The sequence below is a fragment of the Lepisma saccharinum genome, assembly GCF_977018435.1.
Source record: "Lepisma saccharinum chromosome 12 unlocalized genomic scaffold, izLepSacc3.1 SUPER_12_unloc_1, whole genome shotgun sequence".
Lineage (NCBI taxonomy): Eukaryota > Metazoa > Arthropoda > Insecta > Zygentoma > Lepismatidae > Lepisma > Lepisma saccharinum.
In genome coordinates, this window is record NW_028142891.1 from 4,130,532 (window position 1) to 4,142,288 (window position 11,757).

Here is an 11,757-nt window from a genome sequence, read left to right on the forward strand (position 1 = left end):
TTCTTCTGCGATAGCATTCAGTTTTCTGTAGTTTATACAGAAACGTATCTCGTTATTCTTCTTCGGTACTAACACTACAGGTGAAGCATAAGGTGATTTACTAGGTTCTATGACTCCTATGTCAAGCATCTGTTGAACTTCTTGTTTCATAAACTCGCGCTGCTTCGGACTCGTCCTATAAGGCGGTTGACTTACAGGAGTTTCCGTCTTCAATGGCAGGGTAAATTCATAAACGTCTGTTTCTCCTAGCTGATCGGCAGTCCATGCTAAACAGTCTTTATAACCTGTCACTAAATCGAGAACTTCGTTCCTTTGTGCTGGTGTTAATTCGGGATTGATGTCTAACTCTTTTGCTAGGTCATGTTCATCTTCTTTCCCTGGAGTGGTTCCACTGAGTAAAACATCTAGATCCACTGCGTAACAAGATTTCACTTGGTGTTGCGTTAACGGTGAAAGGCATTCCAATTTTCCTATCACTGTTCCGGATGGGATATTTATACTGGTATAACCCATATTAATTATTGGCACAGCTTTCAGATCGGAAGGTTTCACTAACATTCGTGGCACTAAACATCTAAACTGATTGTATAGACCATCAGAAGGTTCCAGTAAATATTCACGATCACTTTCCTTTAAAGTTGTACATGGATAAGTTACGGCGATCTGCGTATGCTGACGAGATGGAAGAAACGTATTGACCATTACTTTAAACACTTTCTTTTCTTTTCTCCTTTTTCTTTTCTCTTTTCTAGCTTCTAAACTAGTTTCAAAATTATCACCAAAACCTGAACATTTTAAAGAAGTGATATTTACCTGATCATCTGGTAACGAAGTTGAATAATTCAAAGTTTCCGTAGCTGGTGGCTTCCCAATAGGTGCTGGTTCACGATTACAACGTGAAGACTCACTAACTTCAGACTCACTGTTGGTTTGTGTTGATTTACTCGAAACTTTATGTTCGGTGCTAACTTGCGTTAATGTTTGCGTACGCACTTGGGTGCGGTCGGTGTTCCTTGAGATAGCCTCTGGTTGGTTGACTCGATCATGTGTTCCCTCTTGGCGACATGATGGCGTCATATGCACGCGCAACTGGGTGCGGTCGCAAGACTCGACAGTATTCCCTGAGTGACTAAGTCCTAATCGCTGGTGTGGCGTCACTGCGTTGCTACCGGACGTTATCACGTGTTTGCTGCCTAGTGGCGTGATATTTTGGCGCTGCTTCGATATCACGTGGGCATCAAAAGTTGGCGTTAGGTCGCTTTGATTGATAAGGAAAGCGTTGGCTTGCTTCAGCTTCTGGATAATATTAACGAGCTTAGTTAAGATTATCTTACTGGGCCTTTCTTTATTTTGAAAGTCACTATCACTCCTCATTAGGGATCCGCACTCTTTATCTCCGTATGAAGATTCTTGGTTAAAATATGTTTCTTGTCTTTCTTTTACTTGGGCTTGAAAACTGACAACTTTTATAAGACCAGAGTATGAAGGAATATTGCCATTACTGTCCATTTTTACCAACGGAATTATTCTTTCCATTTGCTGGAATTCTCCTGGGCGTTTTAAGCATATTTCCTTTGGACTGATCCATTTCACATACTTATTAAAGAAATCACTACCAAGTAATACGGGGGAGAACCTCTCTCCTCTTTGTGGTTCCATAAAAACGAAGTTTATCCACATTATTAAGCCGTTTGCTCTAAAATATACTCTATGGACTGGATATAAATCTGAATCTGTGTCAAGCAAGGTTAGAATACTCACTAAACCTATCCTTTTACTGTTGCTGACGAATTTCTCTGGCAATAATGCAGGATTAATGATACTAATTTCCGATCCTGTATCTAATAAAGCTAATTCCTTTTTTCCAAATAAATTACATATAGGTGTGGTCTCGGATAACGATGAGACTCATATATCACAGACTTTAACGGGTTCTCTAATGGTTTTTGGGGTTTTACATAGTTCTCCTGATTTACGAAGCGATCCCCATCTCGCTCCGTCCTTACTCGTTTGGGGTTCGAACGGCATGGGCAAGTGCGTCATTACCCTCCGTCAAGCGTGTTTTTCCACACAGCATAAGCTCACTGGACAAAAAATCAGTCACCCCATGATAAATCACATTAATACCATGTAACTCCGCCTCTGGCCTTGATAACCGCCTGGATTCAGTTAGGGAGTCTACAAGGTTCTGCAGATACGTCGCATCCAGTTTAAGCCACTCGCTGAGGATTAGATCACGCAAATCCACCAAATTTCGAGGATGCTGATTTCGCCGTTTAACCCGCTGTTCCAAAAGGTCCCACAGATTTTCAATGGGGTTGCGGTCAGGTGATTTTGCAGGCCAGTCGAGATGTGATAGTGTGTGTGTGAGTGTTCATCAAACCAGTCACTTCCAGCCCTGTGCACTTTGCTGTTGTCATCTTTAAAAATTGGGCGGTCAAGAGCATACTCATGATGAAGATGTTGACTAAAGGGCAACACCTGATCATCGAGAATGTTCAAATAAACATGCTGGTTCATGTTAGTGGACACCTCAATGAGGGGGCCCAATTCATGGTACGAAAAACTCCCCCAAAACCTGACCTTCCACACATTGAGGATGAAATGCTTCATGTGTCCTTTCGGTGCACTTGACGCCGTGCGTCATTTGAATAAAGACAAAAACTTGATTCGCCACATCACATGCCGTAAGTCAGCTACTGTCCACGTTCGGTGATTTCTGGCCCATTGAAGACGTGCAACTTTATGTGCCTGTGAGAGCAATGGCCTCTTGCCGTGTACCTGACTCCAAATTTGCATTGCATGCGGTTCCCGTCTCAATGTTCTCTCGCAAACAGGTTGAAATGGAACTTCATTAACGGACTACACCAATGCCTGTCGGGTTTGGAAGCGATTTTAATTCACAAGCCTAAAACTCTTCTCAGGTCCCTCTCAGTTAGGATATTTTTCCGACCACAATTCTGGCATCGTGATACATGGCCACACGTTGAACAGTCCGCTGCGAAACATCAACAAATCGGGTAACTTCACTCACCTTATGGCCATGGGCACTGCCAAACACGATTGCCCCTTTTGTCCACGTAACTCGACCGCTGCGCCTTCTGTATCTGTTTAACGACTCCTGCGTGGTTCCATGCTAGGGTGACTAATTTTTTGTCCGGTATATAACATATGAGCGACTTTCCTTCTAATTTCCCTATAGCAATGAGGCAACAGAGCATCAAGTACTGATACAGATTAACTCTGTTGAAAGCCCACAGTACTGCATTTATTAACGCCCGCTGAAATCACAAAACACACATCCAAATAGAGGCCATACAGTGGTTTCTTCTGCACAAAACCTGTTGAAGGAAATCAACATATGAGAAATGCTGTTCGCGTCGTGCGAAGAACTAATCATTTCAAATAAAGGAATGTTTTTTTCCTCCTAGATCATTACAGCCACGTAGTACAAAATTCTCTTTTCATTTCTCATTTTGCGCACTACGGATCCAGTCGCATCAAAAAAGACTGTTGGCTTCCTTTTCGCAATTGACACTGCCTGCAAATTTCGCACCTGGTAGTGACTAAAGAAATGGACATAAAATTGAGTCGGAGTGTCAGGGGTGACATTCCACGTAGTACACCCAAATGTCAACCTCACTTCCATGTTAGTACACCCTGGACTGAAGACTAACGAGGCTCTCGCGACTGGCTTCATGGCCAGTATAATTTTGTTTGTATTGTCCTGTTCTTTTGTCCTGCTTTTAACGAAAGTCAGAACATTTTAATATTTTATGATTTTAGTTGTGCAACGTTAGTTGTTATTTGTAAAGATAAGGGGCTGGACCCCGTAGAATGTGACGGGTGCAAAATAGCCTTAGTGCTGACGCACCCAAAATTTAAAATTCAAATTCAAATAAAATTGAGTCCCGAATGCCTGATTGTACTGCTCTCTGGTTCCTTTCACAAGATCGTAATTTTTCTGCATATGGTGTTCACACATCAAATCGAAAAGATCATTTCGAGATAAGTCGTTTCTAGCTTTTGCCTCTGACCGTATTTTCCTGAAGACATCTACGGACTTTATGCCTTGGCACATACCAGCTTCAATCGCTTTGCGGTCTGCTTCCAATTTTTTCCTGCTCTATAGGCTTTTTGTACAGAAGCTTTTGCCTTGCTTTTTCTCTAGTGCTTCCACGCAATTGGCAAGTTATCTTTCCTCCTTGGTGGTTCCTTTCACGAAAACCAACTACTTCAAACATAACGCTCATCCCGTCCACTGGTTTTTGCTCGAGAGGCATCTTAAATCAAACTTGCAAATATCACCAAAAACGGTGATTTTTCACTTCGGGACTGTTCATTCACCCTGTATTTGTTACACTCCAAGACGCACTTGTTATACACCTTTTCGAAACACACATGAATATAATTCGTCCAAGATGATTCATGTTGTTGTGAACCTACCTCGTAAATGTTATTTCATTCATCCCAAGCCATTGAGAATGTAACGAAGAAAGCAGGAGACGGGGTTGTCCCTTCTCATTTTCTTCGAATCCCTTGCATTTGATAGCGAGGAATTGTTACATACAACAATACTCTCGTTGTGGCTCTTGTCAGAGATAATAGACAATCATTCCGAATTACCGTAATCTTCACTTATTGATTCAGCCTGTTTATTTTGCAGGTTCAAAATGCAAGATTAATTGTTATCGTCTGTAATGGTTAATGTGTCTTGAATATTAGGATATTCAATAGCCACACAAGTTCCTTCTTTGACTCCCCCTCCATGTAGGACTGCCTTGACGGGGCGAGGGGGCTTAGTAGGGAGGTCAATTTCATCTCATCATTTCACCCATTCTTCATATCCATATCTCACGTTTTTCACCATTCCATCACGTCATTCATCTCCATATCTTTGACCTCCCTCTAAGAAACTTATGTAGGGAGGTCATTTCCATCTCATCATTTCACTCATTCTTCACATCCATATCTCACGTTTTCACCATTCCATCACGTCATTCATCTCCATATCTTTGACCTCCCTATAACTAAGGGTCCTGCTAGAGGAGACAACCTCGATAAAAAAACCCTATCCCAAGGTGTAAGTTGCACGTGCCGATGGGACAGTGTTGGCTGCATGGGTAGGTGCAGTCGCGAACGTGGCCTCGGGGATTTCGGTTTGGTCCTCGAGTAGCCTCCATTTTTGGGGGTAGGCCTTCCTCGGCATAGAGGGCATGTCGAGGCGACAATTTATGGACCCTCCACTTAAAAATCTTAGTTTATGGGAACTAAATCACCTTTTAACGGGGGGAAACCCTCAAAGCGTCGGAGGCCTTTGAGCCCGACGAGTTTATTGGAAAAGACAGGGAACGTCACGTCAGTGCCGCGTTACCTTGTAATAAGCATTGTGGAAAAGAAAGACACGAACGATGAATGTACAAGCACGAAGAGAAATGGAGCAAAAACATTAAAGGACCTGTCACCATTCCTTATAAAGAAGCAAGTGGACTATGCCGCTGGAAGTGATGTCCCTGACATCAAAAAACTGCGCAACGGAAGCCTTCTCATCCAGACAAGTACAGATCGCCAGACTAACCTCCTCCTTAAGCTTACGACCTTGGGCGACTTTCCTCTTCAGGTAGAACCTCACCGTCAACTGAACAGTTGTAAAGGTGTTATACGTCACTGGGATCTTTTGAATTGCACAGAAGAAGAAATCCTTCAAGAGCTCTCCGATCAACATGTAACAGCAGTGCAGCGAATCAAGACCAAAAAATCCGGAGAACTTTTACCGACAGCTTCGCTCATTCTCACCTTCAAAACGACCACTCTCCCGGATGAGGTACGGGCTGGTTATTACAACCTCCATGTCCGGCCGTACATCCCGAACCCGATGCGATGTTTCAAATGCCAGCACTTTGGGCACACTCAGCCTTCTTGCAAGGCCACCACTGCCATTTGTGGCAAATGTAGCGAGCCCGACCATGGGACCGAGCCTTGCTCATCTGGTCCCTCATGCGTGAATTGCAAAGGCAAGCACCCAGTCTGGCATCGCAACTGCCCCTCTTTCCAAGAGGAAAAGAAGATCCGAGAGTTGGTTGTGACAGAGAAAATCTCTGCCGGCGAAGCAAAAAGACGTCTCCGTGAAAGTGTACGCACTCCTATACCTGTGCCATTCGCTACAGCTGCTTCAAATGCTCTTGCCCGTCGCAGTATTGGCGACCAAACCAGCGACGTGTCCACTCAGACAACAAGTAGTCCCGGAGCAGCTCACCCCGCTCCGAAGAAACCAGCAACCACTACTCGCTCCACAGAGAAGAAATTCAAGCAAGTGTATAATAAAGAACATTTTCTGAAGTCTACTAGCTCTCCAGTCAGGGTGACAGCAACCACCCTGAAACTTAAGGCGCAGCTGAAAGCTGCCCGGCGGGCGCTAAAAGCACCCGCCCCCACTCCCCCTTCATCCCCTTCGCCCTCTGTGTCCTTACCCGAGGACATGATACAGGACGAAGCCGCGGATGAAGAATTTATCAAGGTGACAGGGCCTAGAAATAGAGTACGCATTAAAAGGTAACAATCTTACCTACAGATATGGCTTATTGTCTCCAATGGAACCTTAACGGTTTCCGAACGCATCTCGAGGAACTGCAAATTCTTATATCTGAAATTGACCCTGCCATCATATGTCTCCAAGAGACACATTTTCGTCCAAATGAATCAGCGATTTTGAACGGATACACGCTTTACCGCACCGACAAGCTTCCTGAGGGTCGTCGTGCACACGGTGGTGTTGCAATCGGTGTTGGAGATAACATCCACTCAACGCCAATCTTTCTCACCACCCCCCTCCAAGCTGTCGACGTGCGTGTCCATCTACCACAACCAATATCCTTTTGCAGTGTCTACATCACAAGGGAGGAGCGATTCTCTCTTGAGGACCTCCTGTCTATATTCGAGCAACTTCCGTCTCCTGTAGTTCTTTTGGGCGATTTTAATTCCTACCATCGTTTGTGGGGCTCCGTTCGTACAGAGCCCCGGGGTCAAATTGTAGATCAATTCCGTGAGGCATTAGGTTTAACGTTGCTGAATGATGGGACACCCACATATTTCAGTCCTTCCTCAGGCACACACTCTGCGTTGGACTTGTCCTTCTGCAGTCCCAGTCTTGCTCCTACCACATCTTGGAGCGTTCATCCTGATCTCTGTGGGAGTGATCACTTCCCTCTCATTCTTACCTTCGAACATCTTCAGCAATCACGTGAACAACACCCTCACTGGAATCTCAGTCGGGCCGACTGGGAAGCCTTCGAGCGTGCAGTGGACCTTGAAGTCGATCTAGCGTCGACTTTGCCAGCCATCGACGCCTTAGATATATTTGTGTCAAGAGTGCATGATGCTGCACGCACCTTCATTCCACATCCCAGTGGACCTGCGAGGCGACGCCCAGTCCCCTGGTGGACTGCGGAGATCAGTGCAGCCATCAAGGACCGCAATCATGCCCTAGATCGATTCAATAGGAACCACACTGCCGCAAACCTCGAGCAGTTCCGCATTAATCGTGCCCGCGCCCGTCGGCTTATTCGAGCCAGTAAGAAGGCGTGCTGGGTCCAATACGTGTCTTCTCTGACGAAGCAGGCTTCGTCGAAAGCCGTTTGGACCAAAGTACGTCGCATCCAGGGGGGTGCATCTACTCCTCTGAGCGCTCTTGAGCACGATGGGACGCTGTACACTGATTCCGGAGACATAGCTAATATCTTGGCCACGCAGTTTTCTGATGCGTCTAGCTCTGAAAATTATGAACCACGTTTCCGCCGTGAGAAGGACCGTCAGGAACGACGCCCTCTAATTTTTCGAAGTCATAACACCGAGCCATGCAACTCTCCATTCACTGAACGGGAGTTCGATCAGGCGCTTCGAGATTCTAAGAATACAGCTCCTGGAGTGGACAAGATCCACTATGAGATGCTTCGTCATCGGCCCATTGGAGCCAAACATTTCCTTTTGGCGGTATTCAACAGGCTTTGGTTGGAGGACTTTTTCCCCACTTCCTGGAAAGAAGCTATTATTGTTCCCATCCTGAAACCAGGTAAACAACGCACCGCAGCCTCGAGTTACAGGCCTATTGCCTTAACTAGCTGTGTGTGCAAGTTGATGGAACGCATGATCAACAAGCGTCTCACCTGGTTTTTGGAGGAAAACTGCTTGATAAGTAATTTTCAATGTGGTTTTCGCTCCAACCGTTCCACACTGGACCATCTGGTTCAGCTGGAAACACATATTCAGGATGCATTCCTCAACAAGGAACATTTAGTTGCAGTTTTCTTTGACCTCCAAAAGGCATATGACACAATGTGGCGCTTTGGCATCCTAAAGCAGCTCCATTCTTGGGGCGTGCGTGGCCATATGGCGTACTTTATTGAAAATTTTATATCAGATCGTTTTTTCCGCGTACGTGTTGGGAACTCCTTTTCGGATCTTCACGAACAAGAGAACGGTGTCCCGCAGGGCAGCGTACTTAGTGTGACTCTGTTTGCCATAGCAGTAAACAGTGTTATGGCAAACATTCTTTCCCCTGTACATGGCCTCCTCTATGTCGACGACCTCACGATCTTTTGTCGCTCACGGAATCTCGCGTCAGCTTCTCGTCAACTCCAACTGACGATAAACTGTTTGGTTGAGTGGTCCTCCCAAACAGGTTTCACCTTCTCATCCGAGAAATCCGTGTGTGTTCACTTTTGTCGTCAGCGTACATGTCATTTAGATCCTGACCTGTACATGGGGAAGTCTCCCCTGTGCTTCGTGAATGAGGTCCGCTTCCTGGGCCTCATTTTCGATAAGAAATTAACATGGCTACCTCACCTTTGCCAGTTAAAGTTCTCTTGTCTTCGAGTTCTCAACCTTTTACGCGTTTTATCTCATTCTTCTTGGGGTGCTGATAGGACGGTATTGCTTCGTCTATACTGTTCACTCATCAGGTCGAAGCTTGATTATGGATGTGTTGTGTATTCTTCTGCTCGCCCATCTAGACTTCGCATCCTAGACACTGTCCACCATGCTGGTATACGTGTGTGCACTGGTGCCTTTCGGACCAGTCCAGTCGCCAGTTTGTATGTAGAGGCATCTGAGCCGTCGCTGTCTTTGCGAAGACAGCGGCTGGTAGTTAACTACTTCCTCCATCTTCGCTCGATGCCTTCACATCCTTCATTTGACACCATCTCAGACGAGGGTAGGCTGGCAAGGTATCGGCTCCACCCTAGTGTCACTAGACCATTTGGTGTTCGTGCAGACGAGATCCTGTCAGCACTTGGTGTTGACAGTGATCTTCCTGGCGTCTCTCCACTCATTTCGCCTCTCCCTACCTGGGAGTTTCCTGCACCTTCTATCGATTTTTCTCTGACTGCTCTTCCAAAGTCAGAGACACCAATGGTTGTCTACCAGCAACGGTTTTTAGAACTTCGTGCGAAGCACCCCAATTTTAATGTGTTTTACACGGATGGGTCCAAGACATTCGAATCAGTTGGTTGCGCTTTCGTCCTAGACTCTCAAAGTTCCAGTTACTTGCTACATCCTGCCTGTTCCATCTATACGGCAGAGTTGCACGCCATTCTAAAGGCACTGGACTTTGCAGACGTCAATGGTCTGAAGAACGTCCTTGTGTGCTGTGATTCGACCAGCGTGTTGCAGTCTCTGGATTCGCCGTATTCCCGGCATCCAGTAGCGCAACGCATATTCAGACGGCTTGTGTCCTTATCTGCCAGCACAGATGTACACTTCTGTTGGGTCCCTAGCCACGTGGGCATCCAGGGGAACGAAGCAGCTGATGCTGCCGCCAAGTCTGCTGATGCAGATGGCGACGTTCTCGTCCACCTTTTGCCAGCTAGCGACCTGCAGAATGTGTTCCGTTCTCGCCTTCTTGACACTTGGCAGACCGAGTGGGATGTGGAAACTGGGAACAAGCTTCACGCTGTTAAGCCCACCATAGGTGCTTGGCGTTCCTCGTCTCGTCCCTCTCGGCGAGAAGACGTTATTCTTACCCGCCTGCGTATAGGACACAGCCGTCTCACGCATGGTCACCTACTGCAAGGGCTGGACCCTCCGTTGTGTCGTACTTGTAATGTTATTCTAAGCATTCAACGAGAATGTGTCGATCTTGCTTACCTCCGGCAGACTTTTAACCTTTCCGGCTGTTTGTCATCCCTCTTGGGTGATGACAGCAGTATTTTATCACGTGTTTTTAGTTTTTTGCGAAGAGCTGGACTCTTCCACCGTCTGTAAGGAGGTTTTTAGTTTATTCTGACTTTTTGATATGTTGTGTTTGTCCCGTGCAGGTCTTTTTACAACCTTGCACTTTTAGTTTTTCCCAAGGGGTATCTACACCCCCTTTTTTAAATCTAAGTCAGAATTTTAGATAAGGGGACATTTCCCCGTATACACAGAAGGGTGCGAAATGGCCTTAAGTGCCGACGCACCCATAAATTTTAACTCAATCAATCAATCAATCCTTCTTTGACTCTTCTACCGAAACATTATATTTTGAAGTCGTCAGCACAGGGCATAAGAATGTCTTCATTGCTTTCATTCCTAACATTTGAGGCTAAAACAAGATCTTCATTTACATTCTTTTTCACAATTTGTTGAACATTTCTTGCACATTTTCTTCATTTCCCAACCATACTTTGTACAAAAGTTCCCTCCCACGAATGTCATTCTTCTTTAAGAAATGCAAAGATGCACCACCAAAGACAGAGGAGTAGCCATATAAAGTTTCCGCATCGACTTCACTGATCCAACTTTTCAAGAAGCTTGCAAGCTCTTTGTGACGATTAAACTTTCGAGGTCTTCCTCTCTTCCTTCTTTCTTCATCCATATTAAAGAAATACATTACAACCATGTACAAAAAAAGCAACAAAAAAATATATACAATAAGCACACAATTTCTGTCAATTCACAGGTGTATCTCAACCCCTGTAAGATCGCTACCTGACGTAGGCTGTCACCAGTATTACTACTGGCAGAGCTGCTGCTGCTCCCAGTACTAAGTTCACACCTCGTCACATCAGTTGCAACTGATATTTTCGCGGACCATTATTACGAAGTGCGGGAGGCAACACCATGTCGACATCAACTACCTCTGCTTCCATTGTTGATTTCTACTTTCCGTTATCGCCTTTTTACACAATGGAAAGTGTTATAACCACTTGCTCAATAAGAATGAGTAAGTCTGGAGTGGGAACAATAAACCTTTGTTTGTTATCACATAGTACTAGTCTTTTTGAAAACAATTGGGAAAGTGAAGGAAACGAGATAGAAACCACTACTGTCAACACGAATTTATTAGTTTAACAATTTACTCCATTTGTTGCATTTTAATCTACAAGGACATGTCAACATGTATACTTATGACTAAGAACACTTATATGAAGGATAATTACGCAAAGAGTTTTTGGTAAAGTTTTTATTATCTTTCTGTACTGACAGGCTAAGAGTACTGGACCTACAGTTCAAAGTTTAATCTGAATACTTATGTACTTCTACACAGGATTGAACCCGGAACCTTTTCATTACAAAACGACAGCCTGTCCACTCCTCCATCGCAGAGTCTCAGGCATTATGCAGGACTCACCATAAAGTATAGCTGACAATCTGTATTCATAAACCTTAATAAAATTATGTATCAACAGTGGCTTATAAATATATTTTTATACTGAATATCACATTCGATCCACCATGAGCTAGGCGTGTCTAGAGCTCTCTTCGAAACTAGAGATTCTGGGT